The sequence below is a fragment of the Phyllobates terribilis genome, unplaced genomic scaffold (assembly GCF_046119375.1).
Source record: "Phyllobates terribilis strain yellow unplaced genomic scaffold, ASM4611937v1 Scaffold_5__5_contigs__length_657084704, whole genome shotgun sequence".
Classification (NCBI taxonomy): Eukaryota; Metazoa; Chordata; class Amphibia; order Anura; family Dendrobatidae; genus Phyllobates; species Phyllobates terribilis.
Genome location: NW_027362765.1, coordinates 10,683,782 through 10,696,116, shown reverse-complemented (window position 1 = coordinate 10,696,116; position 12,335 = coordinate 10,683,782). Strand labels below are relative to the sequence as shown.

General features: G+C 45.3%; 1 protein-coding gene across 1 annotated transcript in view; it reads left to right on the top strand.

Annotated features, from left to right (window-relative positions):
- Positions 1–12,335, top strand: part of LOC141270587 (gastrula zinc finger protein XlCGF66.1-like) — a 445,723-nt gene that overhangs the window by 412,374 nt on the left and 21,014 nt on the right. The window lies entirely within an intron of this gene.

The window sequence follows — 12,335 nt, the reverse complement described above, 5'->3', positions numbered from 1 at the left end:
AGAAGCAAACAGGATAACCAGCGTGCAGGAGGGCACACGAACAGCGGTATCTCTCCTGACTGGAAGAGGCTTGTCTTTTTGTGAAGGAGATTATGTGGAGAAAAATGTCCCCCAGCGTGGACTGGCATGGAAACTCTTCTGTGAGAAATAGTGTCTGTCTCCTGTATCTTCATTAGGCAGCTTGAACCCCCCACTACTGATTTGTACCAGTGCTCAGTCAGTGTGCGAGCCCTGAGCTGGGAGACTCCTCACAGCCGTTTCTATGGCAGCTTATTGTGAGGAGAATCACTTAACTTTCATATACACACATTGGCCAGTAGATGGCAGGAAATTCCAATTTACAATGCAATGTATTATATCCCCTAACTCACAGTGTCCACAGTGGAACAAGTCTACTATCACACTACAACTGTCTCATTTAGCAGCAGTAGCACGGGTACTGGGATGCCACAGAAACATATGAGGAGATATATTATTTTACAGTACCGAATTTTTCGGACTATAAGATGCACCTAGGAGGAGGAAAATAGAAAAATAAAATTTAAGCAAAAAATGTGTTGACATTGCTGACACTGATATAGGGGTAATGTCCCCCAATTCTGACAATATCCCCCATCCTGGTTTATATGCCCCCCCTTCCTTTTATACGTGGCCCACATCCCCATCCTGGTATGCCTAGCATCCCTCCATACTGGTATGCCTGGAACCCCTCCATCCTGGTATGCATGGAACCCCTCATCCCTGTCCTGACATGCATGGCACCCCTCATCCCTGTCCTGGCATGCATGGCACCCCTCATCCCTGTCCTGGTATGCATGGCACCCCTCATCCTTATCCTGGTATGCATGGCACCCCTCATCCTTATCCTGGTATGCATGGCACCCCTCATCCTTATCCTGGTATGTATAGTCCCTCATCCTTATCCAGGTATGTATGGCCCCCTCATCCTTATCCTGGTATGTATGGCCCCCTCATCCTTATCCTGGTATGTATGGCCCCCTAATTCTTATCCTGGTATGTATAGCCCCCTCATCTTTATCCTGGTATGCATGGTCCCCCTGATCTCCATCATGCTGCACATAAAAAAAAAAAAACACTCCTACTCACCTTTCTTCTCTCCTCCAGCGCTGCGTCCTGTCTGCCCGCACTGATCTCGCCATGTGAGCCAAGCATGGCGTCACTACCATGCGCGGCTCACAAGGAGAGATCAGCTGCCGGAATCACTGCTCCCCACACCGGGACTGTGTGCGCGGGGAGCAGTGACTTCATGCTCCTTAATAGCCGGCACACAGCGTAGCTGCAGCGCGGCTCCTGCCGGGCGATCGCGTGTGGCCGCTATTAAAGGGCATGAATATTCACCCCCTCCCCACGACTATGAGAGTGGAGAGAGGTTGAATATTCATGCCCTTTAACAGTGGGCACAGGCGATTCCGGCAGCAGCAGGAGCCGCGCTGCGGCTACACTGTGTACCGCTATTAAGGAGTATGAATATTCAGTGCTGAATATTCAATTTCTTTAGCAGCAGGGACAGTGTAGGCTGTAGCAGGCGGCTGCTGCCTCCTGTGCCCCGCTCCTCCGCCGCTACCACTCCCCCCACACATCATATATATACCCCCTCATCCCCCAACATTCGGACTATAAGACGTACCCCCCATTTGCGTCTTATAGTCCGAAAAATACGGTATTTAGTTTTCTCAAAGACTCATCTTCCATAAAGCTAATTCTCATCTCATTTACCGACACTGGAATGGACATTATCAATACTGCAGTAGATATTCATTACACGAGACATGAGGAATAACTACTTCATCATGAGGACTTCATCTTCTACTACAGCTCTAGAAACAGATTTGGTCAGAGTCCATCACTGACTACATCACATGGTAAAATTTTTAATATTAGACAGAGTAGGACTATCCCGAATAGGTTCACCTTGCCATGGTTGGGATAGCTTTCATGCTATTTTTGATCAAAAACAGTGTTACTAAGAACCCTATTTTATTTAAATGCACTTTTGCTTTTTATTTATTTATTTACAGCAGGGTTTATGATCATTTTTCTTCTTGTAGTTTTTTTCTGATTAATGGCTATTGTAAACATGCATTTATGTGCTGCATGGATACCAACTTAAACCAAGCTCAAATTCTTGTTTTTCTCATGGGCACCATAGTGGCTGGGTGGGCTGCCACTATGGATGATACGCCTCTAACTATCCAACTATGAGGTGGTAAAAATCTCATGGGTTCTGGATTCATTAGTATCTGCACCCAGAATGGGGCTAAGTGAGTATTTATTAATGAGCACTGGGGTAGTCAGTGGAGTGGATGAAACCATATTGTGGGTGTAGGGGGCAGTACTGTGGGAAAACCTCCCTAAAGTAAAATCTTAAACATTAAATATATGCATTAACAACTGGACTAACACCATATACAGTGGTGGCCAAAAGTATTGGCACCCCTGCAATTCTGTCTGATAATGCTCAGTTTCTTCCTGAAAATGATTGCGATCAAATTCTTTGGTATTATTATCTTCATTTAATTTGCTTGCAAGGAAAAAACACAAAAGAGAATGAAGCAAAAATCAAATCATTGATCATTTCACACAAAACTCCAAAAATGGGCCAGACAAAAGTATTGGCACCCTCAGCCTAATACTTGGTTGCACAACCTTTAGCCAAAATAACTGCGAACAACCGCTTCCGGTAACCATCAATGAGTTTCTTACAATGCTCTGCTGGAATTGTAGACCATTCTTCTTTGGCAAACTGCTCCAGGTCCCTGATATTTCAAGGGTGCCTTCTCCAAACTGCCATTTTGAGATCTCTCCACAGGTGTTCTATGGGATTCAGGTCTGGACTCATTGCTGGCCACCTTAGAAGTCTCCAGTGCTTTCTCTCAAACCATTTTATAGTGCTTTTGGAAGTGTGTTTTGGGTCATTGTCCTGCTGGAAGACCCATGACCTCTGAGGGAGACCCAGCTTTCTCACACTGGGCCCTACATTATGCTGCAAAATTTGTCGGTAGTCTTCAGACTTCATAATGCCATGCACACGGTCAAGCAGTCCAGTGCCAGAGGCAGCAAAGCAACCCCAAAACATCAGGGAACCTCCGCCATGTTTGACTGTAGGGACCGTGTTCTTTTCTTTGAATGCCTCTTTTTTTTCCTGTACACTCTATGTTGATGCTTTTTCACAAAAAGCTCTACTTTTGTCTCATCTGACCAGAGAACATTCTTCCAAAACGTTTTAGGCTTTCTCAGGTAAGTTTTGGCAAACTCCAGCCTGGCTTTTTTATGTCTCGGGGTAAGAAGTGGGGTCTTCCTGGGTATCCTACCATACAGTCCCTTTTCATTCAGACGCCGACGGATAGTACGGGTTGACACTGTTGTACCCTCGGACTGCAGGGCAGCTTGAATTTGTTTGGATGTTAGTCGAGGTTCTTTATCCACCATTCGCACAATCTTGCGTTGAAATCTCTCGTCAATTTTTCTTTTCCGTCCACATCTAGGGAGGTTAGCCACAGTGCCATGGGCTTTAAACTTCTTGATGACACTGCGCACGGAAGACTCAGGAACATTCAGGTCTTTGGAGATGGACTTGTAGCCTTGAGATTGCTCATGCTTCCTCACAATTTGGTTTCTCAAGTCCTCAGACAGTTCTTTGGTCTTCTTTCTTTTCTGCATGCTCAATGTGGTACACACAAGGACACAGGACAGAGGTTGAGTCAACTTTAATCCATGTTAACTGGCTGCAAGTGTGATTTAGTTATTGCCAACACCTGTTAGGTGCCACAGATAAGTTACAGGTGCTGTTAATTACACGAATTAGAGAAGCATCACATGATTTTTCAAACATTTCCAATACTTTTGTCCACCCCCTTTTTTAGGTTTGGTGTGGAATTGTATCCAATTTGGCTTTAGGACAATTCTTTTTGTTTTTTTTCATAGAAGACAAATTAAATGAAGATAATAATACCAAAGAATTTGTGATTGCAATCATTTTCAGGAAGAAACTGAGTATTATCTGACAGAACTGCAGGGGTGCCAGTACTTTTGGCCACCACTGTATGTTCTTAAAACTAGCAAAATTACAAGCCGAATGGCTTGTTGTGGATGTATATAAACAGATGTAAACAATGATGCTGCTGAATAATTGGTACAGTCACTACCTAACCCTATCCTGTACCTAAACAAAGCTGATACTGCCTAGCCGACGAGGTTGGCACCCTCAACAATGGTGCCCCCACTCACTGGTGGCTGTACCTCAGAAGCCCTTGTGATCCCTTGCTCTTTTTGCAAGTTTGTATACTTATTTGTCACTGCAAAATGAAAATAAATTTATCTAATTTATACAATGTGATTTTCTTGATTTTTTTTTTTGATATTCTATCTCTCAATGTTAAAATTAACCTACCCTTAAAATTACAGACTGTTCATGCATTGGGCTCTGCTCTCACCCCTTCTGAGCTGCTGTCCAATTAGCGTCTTTGGGAGGCCTCTCTATTTTTGCGGACAGTATCGCAGGCTGCGGTACGCCGCGCAGAGGGACTTGAAGAGAGGGACACTGGTATAAAAAAGTTATCCACGTACAAGTGATAACCTTTATCCAGCAGTGGGTGCGCCAAGTCCCACACAATTTTCCCACTCACTCCCAGAACAGGGGGGCATTCAGTGGATTCAATCCGGGAGTCCTTCCCTTCATCAACTCTAAACTTGTGAGTGTACCATGAGGTACTCTCACAAAGTTTATACAGCTTGATTCTGTACCTGGCCTTCTTATTGGGCAGGTACTGCCGGAATCCAAGCCGCTCCATAAAAGCAATTAAGGACTCATCCACGCAGATGTCCCTTTGGGCAACGTACACTTCAGCAAACTTGTTGTTGAAGTGGTCGATGACCGGCCGAACTTTGAAAAGATGATCAAAGTTCGGGTCATCGCGTGCAGGACACCTTGCATTATCATTGTAATGCAAGAACTTGTAGATAACTTGAAAACGTTTCCGGGTCATGACCATTTGGAACACTGGAGTGTTATACGAAACGTCAACACTCCAATATTGTCAAAGTTCTGGCTTCTTCAGGATCCCATATGAAGGACCAGGCCCCAAAACTTCATTATTTCTACTGCGTCTACAGGAGACCAGTTAGAAAATGATGAAGAGGGGTTTTGTTCCAAAAATTGATGCGCGTATAAATTAGTTTGGCCCACCATGAGGTTTACAAGATCCTCAGAGAAAAAGACTTTGAAAAAGTCTAGTCCTGTGAGGCCGGTGGTGTCAAACTTGATTCCTGATTCCGCCACAAAATCAGGAATCAATGTCTCATAATTTTTGAGGGGCGAGGTCCATCTTTTCTCCTGGGGCGTCTGAGTGGCGGTTCAGCAGCACCTGAAGGATTCCCGCTTTCCTGGCTCCATGTTTTAAAATTGTGTGTAAAGGATCTTGATATTCAATCGCTTGCTGGAGTGCCACCTTCTATCTGCTAACAGGATATCAAAGGAAAAATCTTTCTTTGGGCAGAGCACCTGCTGATTAGCGATCACTGGCTATTTGTGACGGACGCTCACTGGACTGCAAAAAGGTATGCGATTGGAATAAGATCTGTGGTCACTGATCAGCGCTCGGACGCTGCAGGAAGCGCAAAAAAAAAAAAAAGGACAACAGTCGAGCGATGAAGTGATGATCAGCACTTGGTGGCAGAAAGGGGGATGGGAAGGTTGAGAGGGGGAGAGGGGGATTGGGGTGGATGAGGAGGGATCAAAAAATCCTACTTACATTTGTTGTCTTTCAGATGTCGTCTATCAGATGTCTTCTGTAAGATGTCTTCTGGAGCAGGAGCGGCGATTGTGGTGTCACAGGCTTCTGTGGCCCAGCACGGCGCACAATCGGACAGTGCGACCGCCCTCTAGAAAAGAAAAAAGGTTAGTTGAAAAAAAAGGTAAAGTAGCGAGCACGAGTGCTGATCGGTGATTTGCGTCACCGATCAACCCTCGACCGGTTGCCAGAGATGGCTGGGGCCTGGGCAGCATCACAGGGGGTCACAGGGAGGTGACAGGCCAGTCACCGCCCTGTGACCGCCTTGTCACCTGTGTTCAGGTACTCTGATTGGAGCGATCAATGCCATCATCGATCGCTCCAATCAGAGCTGTCTGCGGCCTCTGCTGACATCACAAGGGGTCATGGGGCGGTGACAGGTAGGTCACAAGCCGGTCACCGCCCCGTGACCGCCCAGTCACTTGGCGATCACACCGATCATAGCGGGTTGGGGAGAGGGCTGGGGTCTCTTAGCAACAGCCTAGGATCGATGCTCTTATGAGCACCGATCCCAGGCTCGACATCACTGTTTCTGGCAATCTGATTGCCAGAAACAGTGAGAAATGCTGTGATTGGCTGTTCAGAATTCAGCTATCGTGGGTGTGGGGGAGGCGGCGCCATCTACCCTGAAGTAATATGGCGCTGGAGATTTAATGCGATCACCGCGACTTTGACTTTTGACTTTGCAGTAAGTAATAAAAATGCCTTAAAACATTCTCTCTCTCTCATTATTCTGGCATTTGGCAAATATTAAAAATTATGATAATCCTAATTGACCTAAAACGGGAAAGGTTTATTCTGATTTCATGTCAGATATTGAGAAAAACATTCATGTGTGTCTTTTTAAATAGTGTATGTAAACTTGTGGTTTCAACTGTATATAATACACTGATACATTTATAGAACCAGATACGTATCAAGGTATATATAAAGGAACGGGTATGGTACTCAGAATGTTTCAATAATCCGCCTCAACGCGTTTCCCCAACAGCTTCATCAGGAGGCTTGATACAGGGATGATAATTCATAATATTCAGCATAGTGTGTCTAATAGCCAGGTGTCCATGTTTAAATATCCCACTTCATCCAAAATCCCTCCCCAGACTGGGAGACCCATTCCCATTCCTAGAGGTGAATTGTCATAGGATATATAGAATGAAGTCTGTCTACAATAATGTACTGAACCTGCGCGAATTCTCATGCACTAGTAGTTCGATAATTTCCATACCCTAGTGTGCATGTCCGGAAGTGACGTGCTTTACACTGAAACACCAAATAAACTGATTGTGACCGCCCCACTGATACCCGTGACTGCGCATTCCCATAGTTATGCGTACTACGCCAGAACATATCTAGGATCATTGTCTGCGATTGCGTATGCCCGGATGTCTGCGTTCCACGCCGGAGCACATATGGTATTGGATTGAATTCCATCTCACTAAAATCATCTCTCTGAGATCAGCATCATGGGAGACTAAAAAAAATTTGCAAAGACACTGGGTCTTCCGTGGGCATAACACTACTCAGACAACACAGGGTGATGGTAAAACAGCGTGGCAATACTTTATTGAACCACAAAATAGGACAATCAACACACAAAACAGTCCTAGCAAATACCCAAGATGGTACAACATTACACAGTCTCACCCATCCTTCTCCGCCTGCCTGGGATAGAACAGCTGCGACTTTGGAAACTTCCAGGGCCGACTACCTCAACCAGTGGCCCCCTGCTTCTTGCAGGGCCCCACAAAGAGGAGGTAGCGGCAAGCTTAGGAAGCTAGCAGTCCATCGAGGTACAAGACCAGGAGATCCGAGGGTCCCAACCTGGCCTCTCCAAGAGTTTCCATGGGGCCAGATGACTGGCGGGTCCCATTCTGGCTTCTCCGAATGTCTCCGTGGGTTGGAGGGGACTGGTGGGTCCCTCCTGCCAATCCCAAACAATATATCCATGGGGCCAGGTGACTTCTTTGTCCTCTCCTGGTCTCCCCAAAATGTATCCATGGTCTCTCTGATAGTCAAATGGAGAAGATCTGTATCTTTCCAGTCAGGGCCGATACCCTTACAATAGAATCATTTAGAATAGAAATCTGTGCCTCTGTGGATAATGCCATGCAATCCATCTGCTGTCCTGAAGGATGTCTCTCATTCTCTTTGTAAAGTCTTTCTCCAATCTCTGTTTCAAGTGTGACTGCTACAGAAACACATGTCCCTTCTGCTTCTCTGGGCTCAGCCCCCTGAATGGCAGAACTGCTGTCACCCTCCTCCCCCAAAGCTAAGTGTGTATTAGTGAAGGTATCTTTCTCAGGTGACCTCATCACCTGGGTCTACATGTGAGACTCCCTGTGGTGAAGGCTCCGCCGGATTCTTCTTTCAACACTTACACAATGGGCCTAGACGATTTCTTGAACAATGGTTAGAGGCTCGCTCCTGAGATACTAATTAGATTAGTGGAATGCTGGACACTTTATAAGTTAAATTAGTGTACATAAACTGATGAGCAAGCAGAACATTAGTAAAACACAGCCAGCAATCTCTAATAAAACACAATAATGTATTTGTCTTGGATTAACAAATCAAATCGTCTGGCTAATTAAGATTTTATGCTGTATCGTCACACAAGTATTGCACATTCTCCCATCATGCAATAGGCATGTAGATCTACTTCATCACTACATAAAATATGAGATGATGATAGCCCACAGTATATTTCTAAATGGTCAAATTTGACCCCTATTGCATAATTAGAGATACACAAGGATCACCAAACTTGTTAATTACTAAATAGTATATATGGGATATAACTGATGAGAAATAATTCTTATATAGAAGCTCAGATATCTCGATGAAGTACAATATGTGAATCCCATTCACAGGGAACGGAGTAGCAAAGGGTAGAGTATAAAACCCAAAAATGTAATCCAGAATGGGGCTGTATTCACACAAAACAGGCATAGGAAATTTGCTCATTGAGTCCCTTAGGGGTTTATGAATCAAGTCTGGAAATCTACTTACTTTACTTTTTGAGGACACATCTATTGTGATCACCTCCTCTCACATTGGGTTTAAACTCCTCAATGATACAAAAGGAGATGTCTCTTGTTTCACCTAAATGTGCACTGTTCATGTGTCTCACTAATGGGGTGTCTCGACCATGGTGTATATCGCCCAAATGCTCCCCACCCTCCTCCTAGACACCCTCTTGGTCGTGCATACATAATCTAGGGGGCAGGTGCATGTGGCCACATATACAAGTCCTGAAGTTTTACAGTGGAAATAATCCCTCTGGCTCTGGAAAAAAGGTTTTACACGTAGAGGAACTCGAGATGTAATTGGATGAGACCATGTAAATCTATGTACAACATTCTCCACATAGTTACATAGTTTATAAGGCCGAAAACAGACAAGCGTCCATCCAGTTCAGCCTATTTCTTGTGCACTGCAGCTATTCCGGAGCGTTGATCCAGGGGAAGGCAAAAAAAAACCCATGCGGTATAGGCCAATTTACATCATTGAGGAAAAATTCACTTCCCGACTCCAATCTGGCAGTCAGATTAAATCCCTGGATTAATTAACTATCACTAAGCATAAGATATAATTTTACATCTAAAGAAACAGCAGATTCTTCTATCTAGACAAGTCCCCTTGCTGTAAACGGTCCCTAATTGACCGACCCTTTCTGAAAGTTATTGTGGGAGTAGATCACACAACACCCCCAGGTCCGGGTTAACTACAAGTACACCCTAGTGTTTTCTGAGGATATTAAAGATATGGTCACTCTGATTGTCCTAAGTTCCTATTACTCGTGTTATCCCATCTTTTTCTTGGTCTCTTGGTTAGGTATGAAGGAGTGTCTGTACCCTTTTTCCATGAACCTGGTTTTCATGTCTATTTACTGTATATTAAAATCTGTGACATTAGAGCAGTTTCTTCTCAACCATAAAAATAGGCCCATGGATATTGTTTTTTTTATTTTTTTATTTGGAGGATGGGGTGGTGGCTTTCCCACTTCAATAGTTTATTAGTGCTTGTAGGTTTATGGTAGATGAGTGTCCCTAGGGTCCCATCCCGCTCTTTCTTGATTAGTACATCCAGGAAAGGCAACTGGTAATAATTAAACTCTGATATAAATCTAAGGTCCACTCTATTGATGTTATGTTTCCTGACAAATTCAAGAAACTTTTCACTCGTCCCCGAGTAGATAATAAGAATGTCGTCAATATATCTATACTATGTCCCAGTATATGGATGCCACAACTTATAATCATCCCTGAATATTGTGGTTTCTTCCCACCATCCCAGGAATAGGTTAGCATACGAGGGGGCACAGGGGCCCCCCATCACAGTACAGCTGAGCTCGGGAGAAGTATTCCTGTCAAAAAGGAAGAAGTTATGAGTAAGAGTGAATTTTAGAAGATCCTCCATGAAGTCATTATGTCTGCTACACTCTACTGACCTCGATTTCAAGAAATGACTTACTCCTCTGATACCATCCTCATGCGATAAATTACTGTAAAAAGCCTTGATATCTAGTAAGGTCTGATCCCCTACATGCATGTATACATGCTTGAGAGTATACATGTAGTGGAGCAGGCAGAGGGAAAACCAACTCCAGAGGGATTATTCCAAGTGCAGGACCTCAGGCGGTACTGTGAGAACATTATACTGTGTGGGGGCATCATCCATACTGTATAAGGGACATAATGGGGGCATTACACTGTGTGGGGCATCATACATACTGCATAAGGGGCATAATGGGGGCATTACATTGTGTGGGGGCACCATACACCCTGCATAAGGGGCATCATACATCCTGCATAAGGGGCATAATGGGGGAATGACACTGTGTGGGGGCATCATACATCCCGCATAAGGGGCATTACACTGTGGGGGGCATCATACATCCTGCATAAGGGGCATAATGGGGGCATTACACTGTGGGGGGCATCATACATACTGTATAAGGGGCATAATGGGGGCATTACACTGTGTGGGGCATCATACATCCTGCATAAGGGACATAATGGGGGAATTACACTGTGTGGGGGCATCATACATACTGCATAAGGGGCATAATGGGGGCATTACACTGTGGGGAGCATCATACATTCTGCATAAGGGGCATAATGGGGGAATTACAATGTGGGGAGCATCATACATCCTGCATAAGGGGCATAATGGGGGCATCATACATACTGCACAAGGGTCATAATGGGGGAATTACACTGTGGGGGGCATCATACATACTGCATAAAGGGCATAATGGGGGCATTACACTGTGGGGAGCATCATACATTTTGCATAAGGGGCATAATGGGGGAATTACACTGTGTGGGGCATCATACATCCTGCATAAGGGGCATTACACTGTGGGGGGCATCATACATCCTGCATAAGGGGCATAATGGGGGCATCATACATCCTGCATAAGGGGCATAATGGGGGCATTACACTGTGGGGGGCATCATACATACTGCATAAGGGGCATAATGGGGGCATTACACTGTGTGGGGGCATCATACATCCTGTATAAGGGGCATAATGGGAGCATTACACTGTGTGGGGGCATCATACATCCTGCATAAGGGGTATAATGGGGGCATTACACTGTGTGGGGGCATCATACATCCTGCATAAGGGGCATAATGGGGGCATTACACTGTGTGGGGGCATCATACATACTGCATAAGGGGCATAATGGGGGCATTACACTATGTGGGGGGATCATACATATTGCATAAGGGGCATAATGGGGGCATTACACTGTGTGGGGGGCATCATACATCCTGCATAAGGGGTATAATGGGGTATTACACTGTGGGGGGCATCATATATCCTGCATAAGGGGTATAATGGGGGCATTACACTGTGTGGGGGCATCATACATCCTGTATAAGGGGCATAATGGGGGCATTACACAGTGGGGGGCATCATACATACTGCATAAGGGGCATAATGGGGGCATTACACTGTGGGGGGGCATCATACATCCAGCATAAGGGGCATAATGGGGGCATTACACTGTGTGGGCATCATACATCCTGCATAAGGGGCATAATGGGGGCATTACACTGTGGGGCAGTAAAGGGGTCCTGTACTATGAGAATACGTTTCCCCCCTTCCTGTCTCCATAGTTGGGTCGTATGTATCTATTACGGGAAACAGAACAAAAGCCTTATGATTCTTATAAAGGGGCAACACAAGACCCCAAAAGAGTCTCCGTGCTGAAGGGGTTAATGCCCCCTGCGCCCAGTAATGGGGTCTCCACATACCTCCACCTGCAGAGCCGCCACCACATATATGGCTGCTCTGTGCGCACAGGAGCTGTGATGAGGTCACAGGAGGGGAGGAGTCAGGGGTCACATGATCAGGGGCCTCAGTGGATGCAGGACTCTGCTGTGCTGGTTGTCATGGTGCTGGATGAGCTGAAGTTTATGTGTGGGGTCAGGAGGGGTTTACAGTGTGGATGTAGCAGAGCCGCGTGTGTACGAGGTGTACGGAGCAGAGCCGCGTGTGTACGAGGTGTAC